Below are 20,073 nucleotides of genomic sequence, written 5' to 3' on the forward strand. Positions count from 1 at the left end.
TTTGTATTTCGTTCCAAGTTTAATTTATTTCGATTAAGCCTGACGTACTGATTCAAAAAAGATATACATACCCCTATGAGAAAATGCACCGTTTGGCCGGAAAATGGAAAAAACTATAATTTTTTGTAATATTTGTTCATCATTTAAACATCGTTTAATCGGATATATTGGCGTCAATTCCGGTCCTAGAGTCAAACCGGTGCACATTTCTTACATAAAATTTACTACTTGTTCTTCTTAAGTTCTCAGATTTTTTCTACGTCTTACGGTTCGTGAGAAAAAATTCCAATTGGAGGTCTACATGTCTTGCAAATTTCGTGAAAATAAAGCTTTGTATTTCGTTCCAAATTTAATTTATTTCGATTAAGCCTGACGTACTGATTCAAAAAAGATATACATACCCCTATGAGAAAATGCACCGTTTGGCCGGAAAATGGAAAAAACTGAAAATTTTTAATTCGATTTTTCCATTATTTTTGCCAAACTGTGGGTAGGGGATAGAAAAAAAACACATATTTGGAATAAGTTAGACCTAGTGTATATATTAACACTAAAAAAACAATATCCTAAAATTGGAATTTGCCCAAAAATGTTTAAAGGGGGTACCCTTGGATTTTTTTCAAAATTCAATAATCGGGCATATTGGTGTCAATTTCGGTCCTAGAGTCAAACCGGTGCACATTTCTTACATAAAATTTGCTATTTGTTCTTCTTAAGTTCTCAAATTTTTTCTACGTCTTACGGTTCGTGAGAAAAAATTCCAATTGGAGGTCTACATGTCTTACAAATTTCGTGAAAATAAAAACTTTGTATTTCGTTCCAAGTTTAATTTATTTCGATTAAGCCTGACGTACTGATCCAAAAAAGATATACATACCCCTATGAGAAAATGCACCGTTTGGCCGGAAAATGGAAAAAACTGAAAATTTTTAATTCGATTTTTCCATTATTTTTGCCAAACTGTGGGTAGGGGATAGAAAAAAAACACATATTTGGAATAAGTTAGACCTAGTGTATATATTAACATTAAAAAAACAATATCCTAAAATTGGAATTTGCCCAAAAATGTTTAAAGGGGGTACCCTTGGATTTTTTTCATAATTCAATAATCGGGCATATTGGTGTCAATTCCGGTCCTAGAGTCAAACCGGTGCACATTTCTTACATAAAATTTGCTACTTGTTCTTCTCAAGTTCTCAGATTTTTTCTACGTCTTACGGTTCGTGAGAAAAAAATCCAATTGGAGGTCTACATGTCTTGCAAATTTCGTGAAAATAAAAACTTTGTATTTCGTTCCAAATTTAAATTATTTCGATTAAGCCTGACGTACTGATTCAAAAAAGATATACATACCCCTATGAGAAAATGCACCGTTTGGCCGGAAAATGGAAAAAACTGAAAATTTTTAATTCGATTTTTTCATTATTTTTGCCAAACTGTGGGTAGGTGATAGAAAAAAAAAAACACATATTTGGAATAAGTTAGACCTAGTGTATATATTAACATTAAAAAAACAATTTCCTAAAATTGGAATTTGCCCAAAAATGTTTAAAGGGGGTACCCTTGGATTTTTTTCAAATTCAATAATCGGGCATATTGGTGTCAATTTCGGTCCTAGAGTCAAACCGGTGCACATTTCTTACATAAAATTTGCTACTTGTTCTTCTTAAGTTCTCAAATTTATTCTACGTCTTACGGTTCGTGAGAAAAAATTCCAATTGGAGGTCTACATGTCTTGCAAATTTCGTGAAAATAAAAACTTTGTATTTCGTTCCAAGTTTAATTTATTTCGATTAAGCCTGACGTACTGATTCAAAAAAGATATACATACCCCTATGAGAAAATGCACCGTTTGGCCGGAAAATGGAAAAAACTGAAAATTTTTAATTCGATTTTTCCATTATTTTTGCCAAACTGTGGGTAGGGGATAGAAAAAAACACATATTTGGAATAAGTTAGACCTAGTGTATATATTAACATTAAAAAAACAATATCCTTAAATTGGAATTTGCCCAAAAATGTTTAAAGGGGGTACCCTTGGATTTTTTTCATAATTCAATAATCGGGCATATTGGTGTCAATTCCGGTCCTAGAGTCAAACCGGTGCACATTTCTTACATAAAATTTGCTACTTGTTCTTCTCAAGTTCTCAGATTTTTTCTACGTCTTACGGTTCGTGAGAAAAAATTCCAATTGGAGGTCTACATGTCTTACAAATTTCGTGAAAATAAAAACTTTGTATTTCGTTCCAAGTTTAATTTATTTTGATTAAGCCTGACGTACTGATTCAAAAAAGATATACATACCCCTATGAGAAAATGCACCGTTTGGCCGGAAAATGGAAAAAACTATAATTTTTTGTAATATTTGTTCATCATTTAAACATCCTTTAATCGGATATATTGGCGTCAATTCCGGTCCTAGAGTCAAACCGGTGCACATTTCTTACATAAAATTTACTACTTGTTCTTCTTAAGTTCTCAGATTTTTTCTACGTCTTACGGTTCGTGAGAAAAAATTCCAATTGGAGGTCTACATGTCTTGCAAATTTCGTGAAAATAAAAGCTTTGTATTTCGTTCCAAATTTAATTTATTTCGATTAAGCCTGACGTACTGATTCAAAAAAGATATACATACCCCTATGAGAAAATGCACCGTTTGGCCGGAAAATGGAAAAAACTGAAAATTTTTAATTCGATTTTTCCATTATTTTTGCCAAACTGTGGGTAGGGGATAGAAAAAAACACATATTTGGAATAAGTTAGACCTAGTGTATATATTAACACTAAAAAAACAATATCCTAAAATTGGAATTTGCCCAAAAATGTTTAAAGGGGGTACCCTTGGATTTTTTTCAAAATTCAATAATCGGGCATATTGGTGTCAATTCCGGTCCTAGAGTCAAACCGGTGCACATTTCTTACATAAAATTTGCTATTTGTTCTTCTTAAGTTCTCAAATTTTTTCTACGTCTTACGGTTCGTGAGAAAAAATTCCAATTGGAGGTCTACATGTCTTACAAATTTCGTGAAAATAAAAACTTTGTATTTCGTTCCAAGTTTAATTTATTTCGATTAAGCCTGACGTACTGATCCAAAAAAGATATACATACCCCTATGAGAAAATGCACCGTTTGGCCGGAAAATGGAAAAAACTGAAAATTTTTAATTCGATTTTTCCATTATTTTTGCCAAACTGTGGGTAGGGGATAGAAAAAAAACACATATTTGGAATAAGTTAGACCTAGTGTATATATTAACATTAAAAAAACAATATCCTAAAATTGGAATTTGCCCAAAAATGTTTAAAGGGGGTACCCTTGGATTTTTTTCATAATTCAATAATCGGGCATATTGGTGTCAATTCCGGTCCTAGAGTCAAACCGGTGCACATTTCTTACATAAAATTTGCTACTTGTTCTTCTCAAGTTCTCAGATTTTTTCTACGTCTTACGGTTCGTGAGAAAAAAATCCAATTGGAGGTCTACATGTCTTGCAAATTTCGTGAAAATAAAAACTTTGTATTTCGTTCCAAATTTAAATTATTTCGATTAAGCCTGACGTACTGATTCAAAAAAGATATACATACCCCTATGAGAAAATGCACCGTTTGGCCGGAAAATGGAAAAAACTGAAAATTTTTAATTCGATTTTTTCATTATTTTTGCCAAACTGTGGGTAGGTGATAGAAAAAAAAACACATATTTGGAATAAGTTAGACCTAGTGTATATATTAACATTAAAAAAACAATTTCCTAAAATTGGAATTTGCCCAAAAATGTTTAAAGGGGGTACCCTTGGATTTTTTTCATAATTCAATAATCGGGCATATTGGTGTCAATTCCGGTCCTAGAGTCAAACCGGTGCACATTTCTTACATAAAATTTGCTACTTGTTCTTCTCAAGTTCTCAGATTTTTTCTACGTCTTACGGTTCGTGAGAAAAAATTCCAATTGGAGGTCTACATGTCTTACAAATTTCGTGAAAATAAAAACTTTGTATTTCGTTCCAAGTTTAATTTATTTCGATTAAGCCTGACGTACTGATTCAAAAAAGATATACATACCCCTATGAGAAAATGCACCGTTTGGCCGGAAAATGGAAAAAACTATAATTTTTTGTAATATTTGTTCATCATTTAAACATCCTTTAATCGGATATATTGGCGTCAATTCCGGTCCTAGAGTCAAACCGGTGCACATTTCTTACATAAAATTTACTACTTGTTCTTCTTAAGTTCTCAGATTTTTTCTACGTCTTACGGTTCGTGAGAAAAAATTCCAATTGGAGGTCTACATGTCTTGCAAATTTCGTGAAAATAAAAGCTTTGTATTTCGTTCCAAATTTAATTTATTTCGATTAAGCCTGACGTACTGATTCAAAAAAGATATACATACCCCTATGAGAAAATGCACCGTTTGGCCGGAAAATGGAAAAAACTGAAAATTTTTAATTCGATTTTTCCATTATTTTTGCCAAACTGTGGGTAGGGGATAGAAAAAAAACACATATTTGGAATAAGTTAGACCTAGTGTATATATTAACACTAAAAAAACAATATCCTAAAATTGGAATTTGCCCAAAAATGTTTAAAGGGGGTACCCTTGGATTTTTTTCAAAATTCAATAATCGGGCATATTGGTGTCAATTCCGGTCCTAGAGTCAAACCGGTGCACATTTCTTACATAAAATTTGCTATTTGTTCTTCTTAAGTTCTCAAATTTTTTCTACGTCTTACGGTTCGTGAGAAAAAATTCCAATTGGAGGTCTACATGTCTTACAAATTTCGTGAAAATAAAAACTTTGTATTTCGTTCCAAGTTTAATTTATTTCGATTAAGCCTGACGTACTGATCCAAAAAAGATATACATACCCCTATGAGAAAATGCACCGTTTGGCCGGAAAATGGAAAAAACTGAAAATTTTTAATTCGATTTTTCCATTATTTTTGCCAAACTGTGGGTAGGGGATAGAAAAAAAACACATATTTGGAATAAGTTAGACCTAGTGTATATATTAACATTAAAAAAACAATATCCTAAAATTGGAATTTGCCCAAAAATGTTTAAAGGGGGTACCCTTGGATTTTTTTCATAATTCAATAATCGGGCATATTGGTGTCAATTCCGGTCCTAGAGTCAAACCGGTGCACATTTCTTACATAAAATTTGCTACTTGTTCTTCTCAAGTTCTCAGATTTTTTCTACGTCTTACGGTTCGTGAGAAAAAAATCCAATTGGAGGTCTACATGTCTTGCAAATTTCGTGAAAATAAAAACTTTGTATTTCGTTCCAAATTTAAATTATTTCGATTAAGCCTGACGTACTGATTCAAAAAAGATATACATACCCCTATGAGAAAATGCACCGTTTGGCCGGAAAATGGAAAAAACTGAAAATTTTTAATTCGATTTTTTCATTATTTTTGCCAAACTGTGGGTAGGTGATAGAAAAAAAAACACATATTTGGAATAAGTTAGACCTAGTGTATATATTAACATTAAAAAAACAATTTCCTAAAATTGGAATTTGCCCAAAAATGTTTAAAGGGGGTACCCTTGGATTTTTTTCATAATTCAATAATCGGGCATATTGGTGTCAATTCCGGTCCTAGAGTCAAACCGGTGCACATTTCTTACATAAAATTTGCTACTTGTTCTTCTCAAGTTCTCAGATTTTTTCTACGTCTTACGGTTCGTGAGAAAAAATTCCAATTGGAGGTCTACATGTCTTACAAATTTCGTGAAAATAAAAACTTTGTATTTCGTTCCAAGTTTAATTTATTTCGATTAAGCCTGACGTACTGATTCAAAAAAGATATACATACCCCTATGAGAAAATGCACCGTTTGGCCGGAAAATGGAAAAAACTATAATTTTTTGTAATATTTGTTCATCATTTAAACATCCTTTAATCGGATATATTGGCGTCAATTCCGGTCCTAGAGTCAAACCGGTGCACATTTCTTACATAAAATTTACTACTTGTTCTTCTTAAGTTCTCAGATTTTTTCTACGTCTTACGGTTCGTGAGAAAAAATTCCAATTGGAGGTCTACATGTCTTGCAAATTTCGTGAAAATAAAAGCTTTGTATTTCGTTCCAAATTTAATTTATTTCGATTAAGCCTGACGTACTGATTCAAAAAAGATATACATACCCCTATGAGAAAATGCACCGTTTGGCCGGAAAATGGAAAAAACTGAAAATTTTTAATTCGATTTTTCCATTATTTTTGCCAAACTGTGGGTAGGGGATAGAAAAAAAACACATATTTGGAATAAGTTAGACCTAGTGTATATATTAACACTAAAAAAACAATATCCTAAAATTGGAATTTGCCCAAAAATGTTTAAAGGGGGTACCCTTGGATTTTTTTCAAAATTCAATAATCGGGCATATTGGTGTCAATTCCGGTCCTAGAGTCAAACCGGTGCACATTTCTTACATAAAATTTGCTATTTGTTCTTCTTAAGTTCTCAAATTTTTTCTACGTCTTACGGTTCGTGAGAAAAAATTCCAATTGGAGGTCTACATGTCTTACAAATTTCGTGAAAATAAAAACTTTGTATTTCGTTCCAAGTTTAATTTATTTCGATTAAGCCTGACGTACTGATCCAAAAAAGATATACATACCCCTATGAGAAAATGCACCGTTTGGCCGGAAAATGGAAAAAACTGAAAATTTTTAATTCGATTTTTCCATTATTTTTGCCAAACTGTGGGTAGGGGATAGAAAAAAAACACATATTTGGAATAAGTTAGACCTAGTGTATATATTAACATTAAAAAAACAATATCCTAAAATTGGAATTTGCCCAAAAATGTTTAAAGGGGGTACCCTTGGATTTTTTTCATAATTCAATAATCAGGCATATTGGTGTCAATTCCGGTCCTAGAGTCAAACCGGTGCACATTTCTTACATAAAATTTGCTACTTGTTCTTCTCAAGTTCTCAGATTTTTTCTACGTCTTACGGTTCGTGAGAAAAAAATCCAATTGGAGGTCTACATGTCTTGCAAATTTCGTGAAAATAAAAACTTTGTATTTCGTTCCAAATTTAAATTATTTCGATTAAGCCTGACGTACTGATTCAAAAAAGATATACATACCCCTATGAGAAAATGCACCGTTTGGCCGGAAAATGGAAAAAACTGAAAATTTTTAATTCGATTTTTTCATTATTTTTGCCAAACTGTGGGTAGGTGATAGAAAAAAAAACACATATTTGGAATAAGTTAGACCTAGTGTATATATTAACATTAAAAAAACAATTTCCTAAAATTGGAATTTGCCCAAAAATGTTTAAAGGCGGTACCCTTGGATTTTTTTCAAAATTCAATAATCGGGCATATTGGTGTCAATTTCGGTCCTAGAGTCAAACCGGTGCACATTTCTTACATAAAATTTGCTACTTGTTCTTCTTAAGTTCTCAAATTTTTTCTACGTCTTACGGTTCGTGAGAAAAAATTCCAATTGGAGGTCTACATGTCTTGCAAATTTCGTGAAAATAAAAACTTTGTATTTCGTTCCAAGTTTAATTTATTTCGATTAAGCCTGACGTACTGATTCAAAAAAGATATACATACCCCTATGAGAAATTGCACCGTTTGGCCGGAAAATGGAAAAAACTGAAAATTTTTAATTCGATTTTTCCATTATTTTTGCCAAACTGTGGGTAGGGGATAGAAAAAAACACATATTTGGAATAAGTTAGACCTAGTGTATATATTAACATTAAAAAAACAATATCCTTAAATTGGAATTTGCCCAAAAATGTTTAAAGGGGGTACCCTTGGATTTTTTTCATAATTCAATAATCGGGCATATTGGTGTCAATTCCGGTCCTAGAGTCAAACCGGTGCACATTTCTTACATAAAATTTGCTACTTGTTCTTCTCAAGTTCTCAGATTTTTTCTACGTCTTACGGTTCGTGAGAAAAAATTCCAATTGGAGGTCTATGTACATGTCTTACAAATTTCGTGAAAATAAAAACTTTGTATTTCGTTCCAAGTTTAATTTATTTCGATTAAGCCTAACGTACTGATTCAAAAAAGATATACATACCCCTATGAGAAAATGCACCGTTGGGCCGGAAAATGGAAAAAACTATAATTTTTTGTAATATTTGTTCATCATTTAAACATCCTTTAATCGGATATATTGGCGTCAATTCCGGTCCTAGAGTCAAACCGGTGCACATTTCTTACATAAAATTTACTACTTGTTCTTCTTAAGTTCTCAGATTTTTTCTACGTCTTACGGTTCGTGAGAAAAAATTCCAATTGGAGGTCTACATGTCTTGCAAATTTCGTGAAAATAAAAGCTTTGTATTTCGTTCCAAATTTAAATCATTTCGATTAAGCCTGACGTACTGATTCAAAAAAGATATACATACCCCTATGAGAAAATGCACCGTTTGGCCGGAAAATGGAAAAAACTGAAAATTTTTAATTCGATTTTTTCATTATTTTTGCCAAACTGTGGGTAGGTGATAGAAAAAAAAACACATATTTGGAATAAGTTAGACCTAGTGTATATATTACCATTAAAAAAACAATTTCCTAAAATTGGAATTTGCCCAAAAATGTTTAAAGGGGGTACCCTTGGATTTTTTTCAAAATTCAATAATCGGGCATATTGGTGTCAATTTCGGTCCTAGAGTCAAACCGGTGCACATTTCTTACATAAAATTTGCTACTTGTTCTTCTTAAGTTCTCAAATTTTTTCTACGTCTTACGGTTCGTGAGAAAAAATTCCAATTGGAGGTCTACATGTCTTGCAAATTTCGTGAAAATAAAAACTTTGTATTTCGTTCCAAGTTTAATTTATATCGATTAAGCCTGACGTACTGATTCAAAAAAGATATACATACCCCTATGAGAAATTGCACCGTTTGGCCGGAAAATGGAAAAAACTGAAAATTTTTAATTCGATTTTTCCATTATTTTTGCCAAACTGTGGGTAGGGGATAGAAAAAAACACATATTTGGAATAAGTTAGACCTAGTGTATATATTAACATTAAAAAAACAATATCCTTAAATTGGAATTTGCCCAAAAATGTTTAAAGGGGGTACCCTTGGATTTTTTTCATAATTCAATAATCGGGCATATTGGTGTCAATTCCGGTCCTAGAGTCAAACCGGTGCACATTTCTTACATAAAATTTGCTACTTGTTCTTCTCAAGTTCTCAGATTTTTTCTACGTCTTACGGTTCGTGAGAAAAAATTCCAATTGGAGGTCTATGTACATGTCTTACAAATTTCGTGAAAATAAAAACTTTGTATTTCGTTCCAAGTTTAATTTATTTCGATTAAGCCTGACGTACTGATTCAAAAAAGATATACATACCCCTATGAGAAAATGCACCGTTTGGCCGGAAAATGGAAAAAACTATAATTTTTTGTAATATTTGTTCTCAAGTTCTCAGATTTTTTCTACGTCTTACGGTTCGTGAGAAAAAATTCCAATTGGAGGTCTACATGTCTTGCAAATTTCGTGAAAATAAAAACTTTGTATTTCGTTCCAAATTTAAATTATTTCGATTAAGCCTGACGTACTGATTCAAAAAAGATATACATACCCTTATGAGAAAATGTACCGTTTGGCCGGAAAATGGAAAAAACCATAATTTTTTGTAATATTTGTTCATCATTTAAACATCCTTTAATCGGATATATTGGCGTCAATTCCGGTCATAGAGTCAAACCGGTGCACATTTCTTACATAAAATTTGCTACTTGCTCTTCTCAAGTTCTCAGATTTTTTCTACGTTTTACGGTTCGTGAGAAAAAAATCCAATTGGAGGTCTACATGTCTTGCAAATTTCGTGAAAATAAAAACTTTGTATTTCGTTCTAAATTTAATTCATTTCGATTAAGCCTGACGTACTGATTCAAAAAATATATACATACGCCTATGAGAAAATGCACCGTTTGGCCGGAAAATGGAAAAAACTATAATTTTTTGTAATATTTGCTCATCATTTAAACATCCTTTAATCGGATATATTGGCGTCAATTCCGGTCCTAGAGTCAAACCGGTGCACATTTCTTACATAAAATTTGCTACTTGTTCTTCTCAAGTTCTCAGATTTTTTCTACGTCTTACGGTTCGTGAGAAAAAAATCCAATTGGAGGTCTACATGTCTTGCAAATTTCGTGAAAATAAAAACTTTGTATTTCGTTCCAAATTTAATTTATTTCGATTAAACCTGACGTACTGATTCAAAAAAGATATACATACCCCTATGAGAAAATGCACCGTTTGGCCGGAAAATGGAAAAAACTGAAAATTTTTAATTCGATTTTTCCATTATTTTTGCCAAACTGTGGGTAGGGGATAGAAAAAAAACACATATTTGGAATAAGTTAGACCTAATGTATATATTAACATTAAAAAAACAATATCCTAAAATTGGAATTTGCCCAAAAATGTTTAAAGGGGGTACCCTTGGATTTTTTTCAAAATTCAATAATCGGGCATATTGGTGTCAATTCCGGTCCTAGAGTCAAACCGGTGCACATTTCTTACATAAAATTTGCTACTTGTTCTTCTCAAGTTCTCAGATTTTTTCTACGTCTTACGGTTCGTGAGAAAAAAATCCAATTGGAGGTCTACATGTCTTGCAAATTTCGTGAAAATAAAAACTTTGTATTTCGTTCCAAATTTAATTTATTTCGATTAAACCTGACGTACTGATTCAAAAAAGATATACATACCTCTATGAGAAAATGCACCGTTTGGCCGGAAAATGGAAAAAACTATAATTTTTTGTAATATTTGTTCATCATTTAAACATCCTTTAATCGGATATATTGGCGTCAATTCCGGTCCTAGAGTCAAACCGGTGCACATTTCTTACATAAAATTTACTACTTGTTCTTCTTAAGTTCTCAGATTTTTTCTACGTCTTACGGTTCGTGAGAAAAAATTCCAATTGGAGGTCTACATGTCTTGCAAATTTCGTGAAAATAAAAACTTTGTATTTCGTTCCAAATTTAATTTATTTCAATTAAGCCTGACGTACTGATTCAAAAAAGATATACATACTCCTATGAGAAAATGCACCGTTTGGCCGGAAAATGGAAAAAACTGAAAATTTTTAATTCGATTTTTCCATTATTTTTGCCAAACTGTGGGTAGGGGATAGAAAAAAAACACATATTTGGAATAAGTTAGACCTAGTGTATATATTAACATTAAAAAAACAATTTCCTAAAATTGGAATTTGCCCAAAAATGTTTAAAGGGGGTACCCTTGGATTTTTTTCAAAATTCAATAATCGGGCATATTGGTGTCAATTTCGGTCCTAGAGTCAAACCGGTGCACTTTTCCTACATAAAATTTGCTACTTGTTCTTCTCAAGTTCTCAGTTTTTGTCTACGTCTTACGGTTCGTGAGAAAAAATTCCAATTGGAGGTCTACATGTCTTGCAAATTTCGTGAAAATAAAAACTTTGTATTTCGTTCCAAATTTAATTTATTTCGATTAATCCTAAAGTACTGATTCAAAAAAGATATACATACCCCTATGAGAAAATGCACCGTTTGGCCGGAAAATGGAAAAAACTATAATTTTTTGTAATATTTGTTCATCATTTAAACATCTTTTAATCGGATATATTGGCGTCAATTCCGGTCCTAGAGTCAAACCGGTGCACATTTCTTACATAAAATTTACTACTTGTTCTTCTTAAGTTCTCAGATTTTTTCTACGTCTTACGGTTCGTGAGAAAAAATTCCAATTGGAGGTCTACATGTCTTGCAAATTTCGTGAAAATAAAAACTTTGTATTTCGTTCCAAATTTAATTTATTTCGATTAAGCCTGACGTACTGATTCAAAAAAGATATACATACCCCTATGAGAAAATGCACCGTTTGGCCGGAAAATGGAAAAAACTATAATTTTTTGTAATATTTGTTCATCATTTAAACATCCTTTAATCGGATATATTGGCGTCAATTCCGGTCCTAGAGTCAAACCGGTGCACATTTCTTACATAAAATTTACTACTTGTTCTTCTTAAGTTCTCAGATTTTTTCTATGTCTTACGGTTCGTGAGAAAAAATTCCAATTGGAGGTCTACATGTCTTGCAAATTTCGTGAAAATAAAAACTTTGTATTTCGTTCCAAATTTAACTTACTTCGATTAAGCCTGACGTACTGATTCAAAAAAGATATACATACCCCTATGAGAAAATGCACCGTTTGGCCGGAAAATGGAAAAAACTGAAAATTTTTAATTCGATTTTTCCATTATTTTTGCCAAACTGTGGGTAGGGGATAGAAAAAAAACACATATTTGGAATAAGTTAGACCTAGTGTATATATTCCCATTAAAAAAACAATTTCCTAAAATTGGAATTTGCCCAAAAATGTTTAAAGGGGGTACCCTTGGATTTTTTTCAAAATTCAATAATCGGGCATATTGGTGTCAATTTCGGTCCTAGAGTCAAACCGGTGCACTTTTCCTACATAAAATTTGCTACTTGTTCTTCTCAAGTTCTCAGTTTTTGTCTACGTCTTACGGTTCGTGAGAAAAAATTCCAATTGGAGGTCTACATGTCTTGCAAATTTCGTGAAAATAAAAACTTTGTATTTCGTTCCAAATTTAATTTATTTCAATTAAGCCTGACGTACTGATTCAAAAAAGATATACATACCCCTATGAGAAAATGCACCGTTTGGCCGGAAAATGGAAAAAACTGAAAATTTTTAATTCGATTTTTCCATTATTTTTGCCAAACTGTGGGTAGGGGATAGAAAAAAAACACATATTTGGAATAAGTTAGACCTAGTGTATATATTAACATTAAAAAAACAATATCCTAAAATTGGAATTTGCCCAAAAATGTTTAAAGGGGGTACCCTTGGATTTTTTTCATAATTCAATAATCGGGCATATTGGTGTCAATTACGGTCCTAGAGTCAAACCGGTGCACATTTCTTACATAAAATTTGCTACTTGTTCTTCTCAAGTTCTCAGATTTTTTCTACGTCTTACGGTTCGTGAGAAAAAAATCCAATTGGAGGTCTACATGTCTTGCAAATTTCGTGAAAATAAAAACTTTGTATTTCGTTCCAAATTTAATTTATTTCGATTAAGCCTGACGTACTGATTCAAAAAAGATATACATACCCCTATGAGAAAATGCACCGTTTGGCCGGAAAATGGAAAAAACTGAAAATTTTTAATTCGATTTTTCCATTATTTTTGCCAAACTGTGGGTAGGGGATAGAAAAAAAACACATATTTGGAATAAGTTAGACCTAGTGTATATATTAACATTAAAAAAACAATATCCTAAAATTGGAATTTGCCCAAAAATGTTTAAAGGGGGTACCCTTGGATTTTTTTCATAATTCAATAATCGGGCATATTGGTGTCAATTCCGGTCCTAGAGTCAAACCGGTGCACTTTTCCTACATAAAATTTGCTACTTGTTCTTTTCAAGTTCTCAGTTTTTGTCTACGTCTTACGGTTCGTGAGAAAAAATTCCAATTGGAGGTCTACATGTCTTGCAAATTTCGTGAAAATAAAAACTTTGTATTTCGTTCCAAATTTAATTTATTTCGATTAAGCCTGACGTACTGATTCAAAAAAGATATACATACCCCTATGAGAAAATGCACCGTTTGGCCGGAAAATGGAAAAAACTATAATTTTTTGTAATATTTGTTCATCATTTAAACATCCTTTAATCGGATATATTGGCGTCAATTCCGGTCCTAGAGTCAAACCGGTGCACATTTCTTACATAAAATTTACTACTTGTTCTTCTTAAGTTCTCAGATTTTTTCTACGTCTTACGGTTCGTGAGAAAAAATTCCAATTGGAGGTCTACATGTCTTGCAAATTTCGTGAAAATAAAAACTTTGTATTTTGTTCCAAATTTAATTTAATTCGATTAGGCCTGACGTACTGATTCAAAAAAGATATACATACCCCTATGAGAAAATGCACCGTTTGGCCGGAAAATGGAAAAAACTGAAAATTTTTAATTCGATTTTTCCATTATTTTTGCCAAACTGTGGGTAGGGGATAGAAAAAAAACACATATTTGGAATAAGTTAGACCTAGTGTATATATTAACACTAAAAAAACAATATCCTAAAATTGGAATTTGCCCAAAAATGTTTAAAGGGGGTACCCTTGGATTTTTTTCAAAATTCAATAATCGGGCATATTGGTGTCAATTCCGGTCCTAGAGTCAAACCGGTGCACATTTCTTACATAAAATTTGCTATTTGTTCTTCTTAAGTTCTCAAATTTTTTCTACGTCTTACGGTTCGTGAGAAAAAATTCCAATTGGAGGTCTACATGTCTTACAAATTTCGTGAAAATAAAAACTTTGTATTTCGTTCCAAGTTTAATTTATTTCGATTAAGCCTGACGTACTGATCCAAAAAAGATATACATACCCCTATGAGAAAATGCACCGTTTGGCCGGAAAATGGAAAAAACTGAAAATTTTTAATTCGATTTTTCCATTATTTTTGCCAAACTGTGGGTAGGGGATAGAAAAAAAACACATATTTGGAATAAGTTAGACCTAGTGTATATATTAACATTAAAAAAACAATATCCTAAAATTGGAATTTGCCCAAAAATGTTTAAAGGGGGTACCCTTGGATTTTTTTCATAATTCAATAATCAGGCATATTGGTGTCAATTCCGGTCCTAGAGTCAAACCGGTGCACATTTCTTACATAAAATTTGCTACTTGTTCTTCTCAAGTTCTCAGATTTTTTCTACGTCTTACGGTTCGTGAGAAAAAAATCCAATTGGAGGTCTACATGTCTTGCAAATTTCGTGAAAATAAAAACTTTGTATTTCGTTCCAAATTTAAATTATTTCGATTAAGCCTGACGTACTGATTCAAAAAAGATATACATACCCCTATGAGAAAATGCACCGTTTGGCCGGAAAATGGAAAAAACTGAAAATTTTTAATTCGATTTTTTCATTATTTTTGCCAAACTGTGGGTAGGTGATAGAAAAAAAAACACATATTTGGAATAAGTTAGACCTAGTGTATATATTAACATTAAAAAAACAATTTCCTAAAATTGGAATTTGCCCAAAAATGTTTAAAGGCGGTACCCTTGGATTTTTTTCAAAATTCAATAATCGGGCATATTGGTGTCAATTTCGGTCCTAGAGTCAAACCGGTGCACATTTCTTACATAAAATTTGCTACTTGTTCTTCTTAAGTTCTCAAATTTTTTCTACGTCTTACGGTTCGTGAGAAAAAATTCCAATTGGAGGTCTACATGTCTTGCAAATTTCGTGAAAATAAAAACTTTGTATTTCGTTCCAAGTTTAATTTATTTCGATTAAGCCTGACGTACTGATTCAAAAAAGATATACATACCCCTATGAGAAATTGCACCGTTTGGCCGGAAAATGGAAAAAACTGAAAATTTTTAATTCGATTTTTCCATTATTTTTGCCAAACTGTGGGTAGGGGATAGAAAAAAACACATATTTGGAATAAGTTAGACCTAGTGTATATATTAACATTAAAAAAACAATATCCTTAAATTGGAATTTGCCCAAAAATGTTTAAAGGGGGTACCCTTGGATTTTTTTCATAATTCAATAATCGGGCATATTGGTGTCAATTCCGGTCCTAGAGTCAAACCGGTGCACATTTCTTACATAAAATTTGCTACTTGTTCTTCTCAAGTTCTCAGATTTTTTCTACGTCTTACGGTTCGTGAGAAAAAATTCCAATTGGAGGTCTATGTACATGTCTTACAAATTTCGTGAAAATAAAAACTTTGTATTTCGTTCCAAGTTTAATTTATTTCGATTAAGCCTAACGTACTGATTCAAAAAAGATATACATACCCCTATGAGAAAATGCACCGTTGGGCCGGAAAATGGAAAAAACTATAATTTTTTGTAATATTTGTTCATCATTTAAACATCCTTTAATCGGATATATTGGCGTCAATTCCGGTCCTAGAGTCAAACCGGTGCACATTTCTTACATAAAATTTACTACTTGTTCTTCTTAAGTTCTCAGATTTTTTCTACGTCTTACGGTTCGTGAGAAAAAATTCCAATTGGAGGTCTACATGTCTTGCAAATTTCGTGAAAATAAAAGCTTTGTATTTCGTTCCAAATTTAAATTATTTCGATTAAGCCTGACGTACTGATTCAAAAAAGATATACATACCCCTATGAGAAAATGCACCGTTTGGCCGGAAAATGGAAAAAACTGAAAATTTTTAATTCGATTTTTTCATTATTTTTGCCAAACTGTGGGTAGGTGATAGAAAAAAAAACACATATTTGGAATAAGTTAGACCTAGTGTATATATTACCATTAAAAAAACAATTTCCTAAAATTGGAATTTGCCCAAAAATGTTTAAAGGGGGTACCCTTGGATTTTTTTCAAAATTCAATAATCGGGCATATTGGTGTCAATTTCGGTCCTAGAGTCAAACCGGTGCACATTTCTTACATAAAATTTGCTACTTGTTCTTCTTAAGTTCTCAAATTTTTTCTACGTCTTACGGTTCGTGAGAAAAAATTCCAATTGGAGGTCTACATGTCTTGCAAATTTCGTGAAAATAAAAACTTTGTATTTCGTTCCAAGTTTAATTTATATCGATTAAGCCTGACGTACTGATTCAAAAAAGATATACATACCCCTATGAGAAATTGCACCGTTTGGCCGGAAAATGGAAAAAACTGAAAATTTTTAATTCGATTTTTCCATTATTTTTGCCAAACTGTGGGTAGGGGATAGAAAAAAACACATATTTGGAATAAGTTAGACCTAGTGTATATATTAACATTAAAAAAACAATATCCTTAAATTGGAATTTGCCCAAAAATGTTTAAAGGGGGTACCCTTGGATTTTTTTCATAATTCAATAATCGGGCATATTGGTGTCAATTCCGGTCCTAGAGTCAAACCGGTGCACATTTCTTACATAAAATTTGCTACTTGTTCTTCTCAAGTTCTCAGATTTTTTCTACGTCTTACGGTTCGTGAGAAAAAATTCCAATTGGAGGTCTATGTACATGTCTTACAAATTTCGTGAAAATAAAAACTTTGTATTTCGTTCCAAGTTTAATTTATTTCGATTAAGCCTGACGTACTGATTCAAAAAAGATATACATACCCCTATGAGAAAATGCACCGTTTGGCCGGAAAATGGAAAAAACTATAATTTTTTGTAATATTTGTTCTCAAGTTCTCAGATTTTTTCTACGTCTTACGGTTCGTGAGAAAAAATTCCAATTGGAGGTCTACATGTCTTGCAAATTTCGTGAAAATAAAAACTTTGTATTTCGTTCCAAATTTAAATTATTTCGATTAAGCCTGACGTACTGATTCAAAAAAGATATACATACCCTTATGAGAAAATGTACCGTTTGGCCGGAAAATGGAAAAAACCATAATTTTTTGTAATATTTGTTCATCATTTAAACATCCTTTAATCGGATATATTGGCGTCAATTCCGGTCATAGAGTCAAACCGGTGCACATTTCTTACATAAAATTTGCTACTTGCTCTTCTCAAGTTCTCAGATTTTTTCTACGTTTTACGGTTCGTGAGAAAAAAATCCAATTGGAGGTCTACATGTCTTGCAAATTTCGTGAAAATAAAAACTTTGTATTTCGTTCTAAATTTAATTCATTTCGATTAAGCCTGACGTACTGATTCAAAAAATATATACATACGCCTATGAGAAAATGCACCGTTTGGCCGGAAAATGGAAAAAACTATAATTTTTTGTAATATTTGCTCATCATTTAAACATCCTTTAATCGGATATATTGGCGTCAATTCCGGTCCTAGAGTCAAACCGGTGCACATTTCTTACATAAAATTTGCTACTTGTTCTTCTCAAGTTCTCAGATTTTTTCTACGTCTTACGGTTCGTGAGAAAAAAATCCAATTGGAGGTCTACATGTCTTGCAAATTTCGTGAAAATAAAAACTTTGTATTTCGTTCCAAATTTAATTTATTTCGATTAAACCTGACGTACTGATTCAAAAAAGATATACATACCCCTATGAGAAAATGCACCGTTTGGCCGGAAAATGGAAAAAACTGAAAATTTTTAATTCGATTTTTCCATTATTTTTGCCAAACTGTGGGTAGGGGATAGAAAAAAAACACATATTTGGAATAAGTTAGACCTAATGTATATATTAACATTAAAAAAACAATATCCTAAAATTGGAATTTGCCCAAAAATGTTTAAAGGGGGTACCCTTGGATTTTTTTCAAAATTCAATAATCGGGCATATTGGTGTCAATTCCGGTCCTAGAGTCAAACCGGTGCACATTTCTTACATAAAATTTGCTACTTGTTCTTCTCAAGTTCTCAGATTTTTTCTACGTCTTACGGTTCGTGAGAAAAAAATCCAATTGGAGGTCTACATGTCTTGCAAATTTCGTGAAAATAAAAACTTTGTATTTCGTTCCAAATTTAATTTATTTCGATTAAACCTGACGTACTGATTCAAAAAAGATATACATACCTCTATGAGAAAATGCACCGTTTGGCCGGAAAATGGAAAAAACTATAATTTTTTGTAATATTTGTTCATCATTTAAACATCCTTTAATCGGATATATTGGCGTCAATTCCGGTCCTAGAGTCAAACCGGTGCACATTTCTTACATAAAATTTACTACTTGTTCTTCTTAAGTTCTCAGATTTTTTCTACGTCTTACGGTTCGTGAGAAAAAATTCCAATTGGAGGTCTACATGTCTTGCAAATTTCGTGAAAATAAAAACTTTGTATTTCGTTCCAAATTTAATTTATTTCAATTAAGCCTGACGTACTGATTCAAAAAAGATATACATACTCCTATGAGAAAATGCACCGTTTGGCCGGAAAATGGAAAAAACTGAAAATTTTTAATTCGATTTTTCCATTATTTTTGCCAAACTGTGGGTAGGGGATAGAAAAAAAACACATATTTGGAATAAGTTAGACCTAGTGTATATATTAACATTAAAAAAACAATTTCCTAAAATTGGAATTTGCCCAAAAATGTTTAAAGGGGGTACCCTTGGATTTTTTTCAAAATTCAATAATCGGGCATATTGGTGTCAATTTCGGTCCTAGAGTCAAACCGGTGCACTTTTCCTACATAAAATTTGCTACTTGTTCTTCTCAAGTTCTCAGTTTTTGTCTACGTCTTACGGTTCGTGAGAAAAAATTCCAATTGGAGGTCTACATGTCTTGCAAATTTCGTGAAAATAAAAACTTTGTATTTCGTTCCAAATTTAATTTATTTCGATTAATCCTAAAGTACTGATTCAAAAAAGATATACATACCCCTATGAGAAAATGCACCGTTTGGCCGGAAAATGGAAAAAACTATAATTTTTTGTAATATTTGTTCATCATTTAAACATCTTTTAATCGGATATATTGGCGTCAATTCCGGTCCTAGAGTCAAACCGGTGCACATTTCTTACATAAAATTTACTACTTGTTCTTCTTAAGTTCTCAGATTTTTTCTACGTCTTACGGTTCGTGAGAAAAAATTCCAATTGGAGGTCTACATGTCTTGCAAATTTCGTGAAAATAAAAACTTTGTATTTCGTTCCAAATTTAATTTATTTCGATTAAGCCTGACGTACTGATTCAAAAAAGATATACATACCCCTATGAGAAAATGCACCGTTTGGCCGGAAAATGGAAAAAACTATAATTTTTTGTAATATTTGTTCATCATTTAAACATCCTTTAATCGGATATATTGGCGTCAATTCCGGTCCTAGAGTCAAACCGGTGCACATTTCTTACATAAAATTTACTACTTGTTCTTCTTAAGTTCTCAGATTTTTTCTATGTCTTACGGTTCGTGAGAAAAAATTCCAATTGGAGGTCTACATGTCTTGCAAATTTCGTGAAAATAAAAACTTTGTATTTCGTTCCAAATTTAACTTACTTCGATTAAGCCTGACGTACTGATTCAAAAAAGATATACATACCCCTATGAGAAAATGCACCGTTTGGCCGGAAAATGGAAAAAACTGAAAATTTTTAATTCGATTTTTCCATTATTTTTGCCAAACTGTGGG

The sequence above is a fragment of the Diabrotica undecimpunctata genome, chromosome 1, assembly GCF_040954645.1.
Source record: "Diabrotica undecimpunctata isolate CICGRU chromosome 1, icDiaUnde3, whole genome shotgun sequence".
In the NCBI taxonomy this organism is placed as follows: domain Eukaryota; kingdom Metazoa; phylum Arthropoda; class Insecta; order Coleoptera; family Chrysomelidae; genus Diabrotica; species Diabrotica undecimpunctata.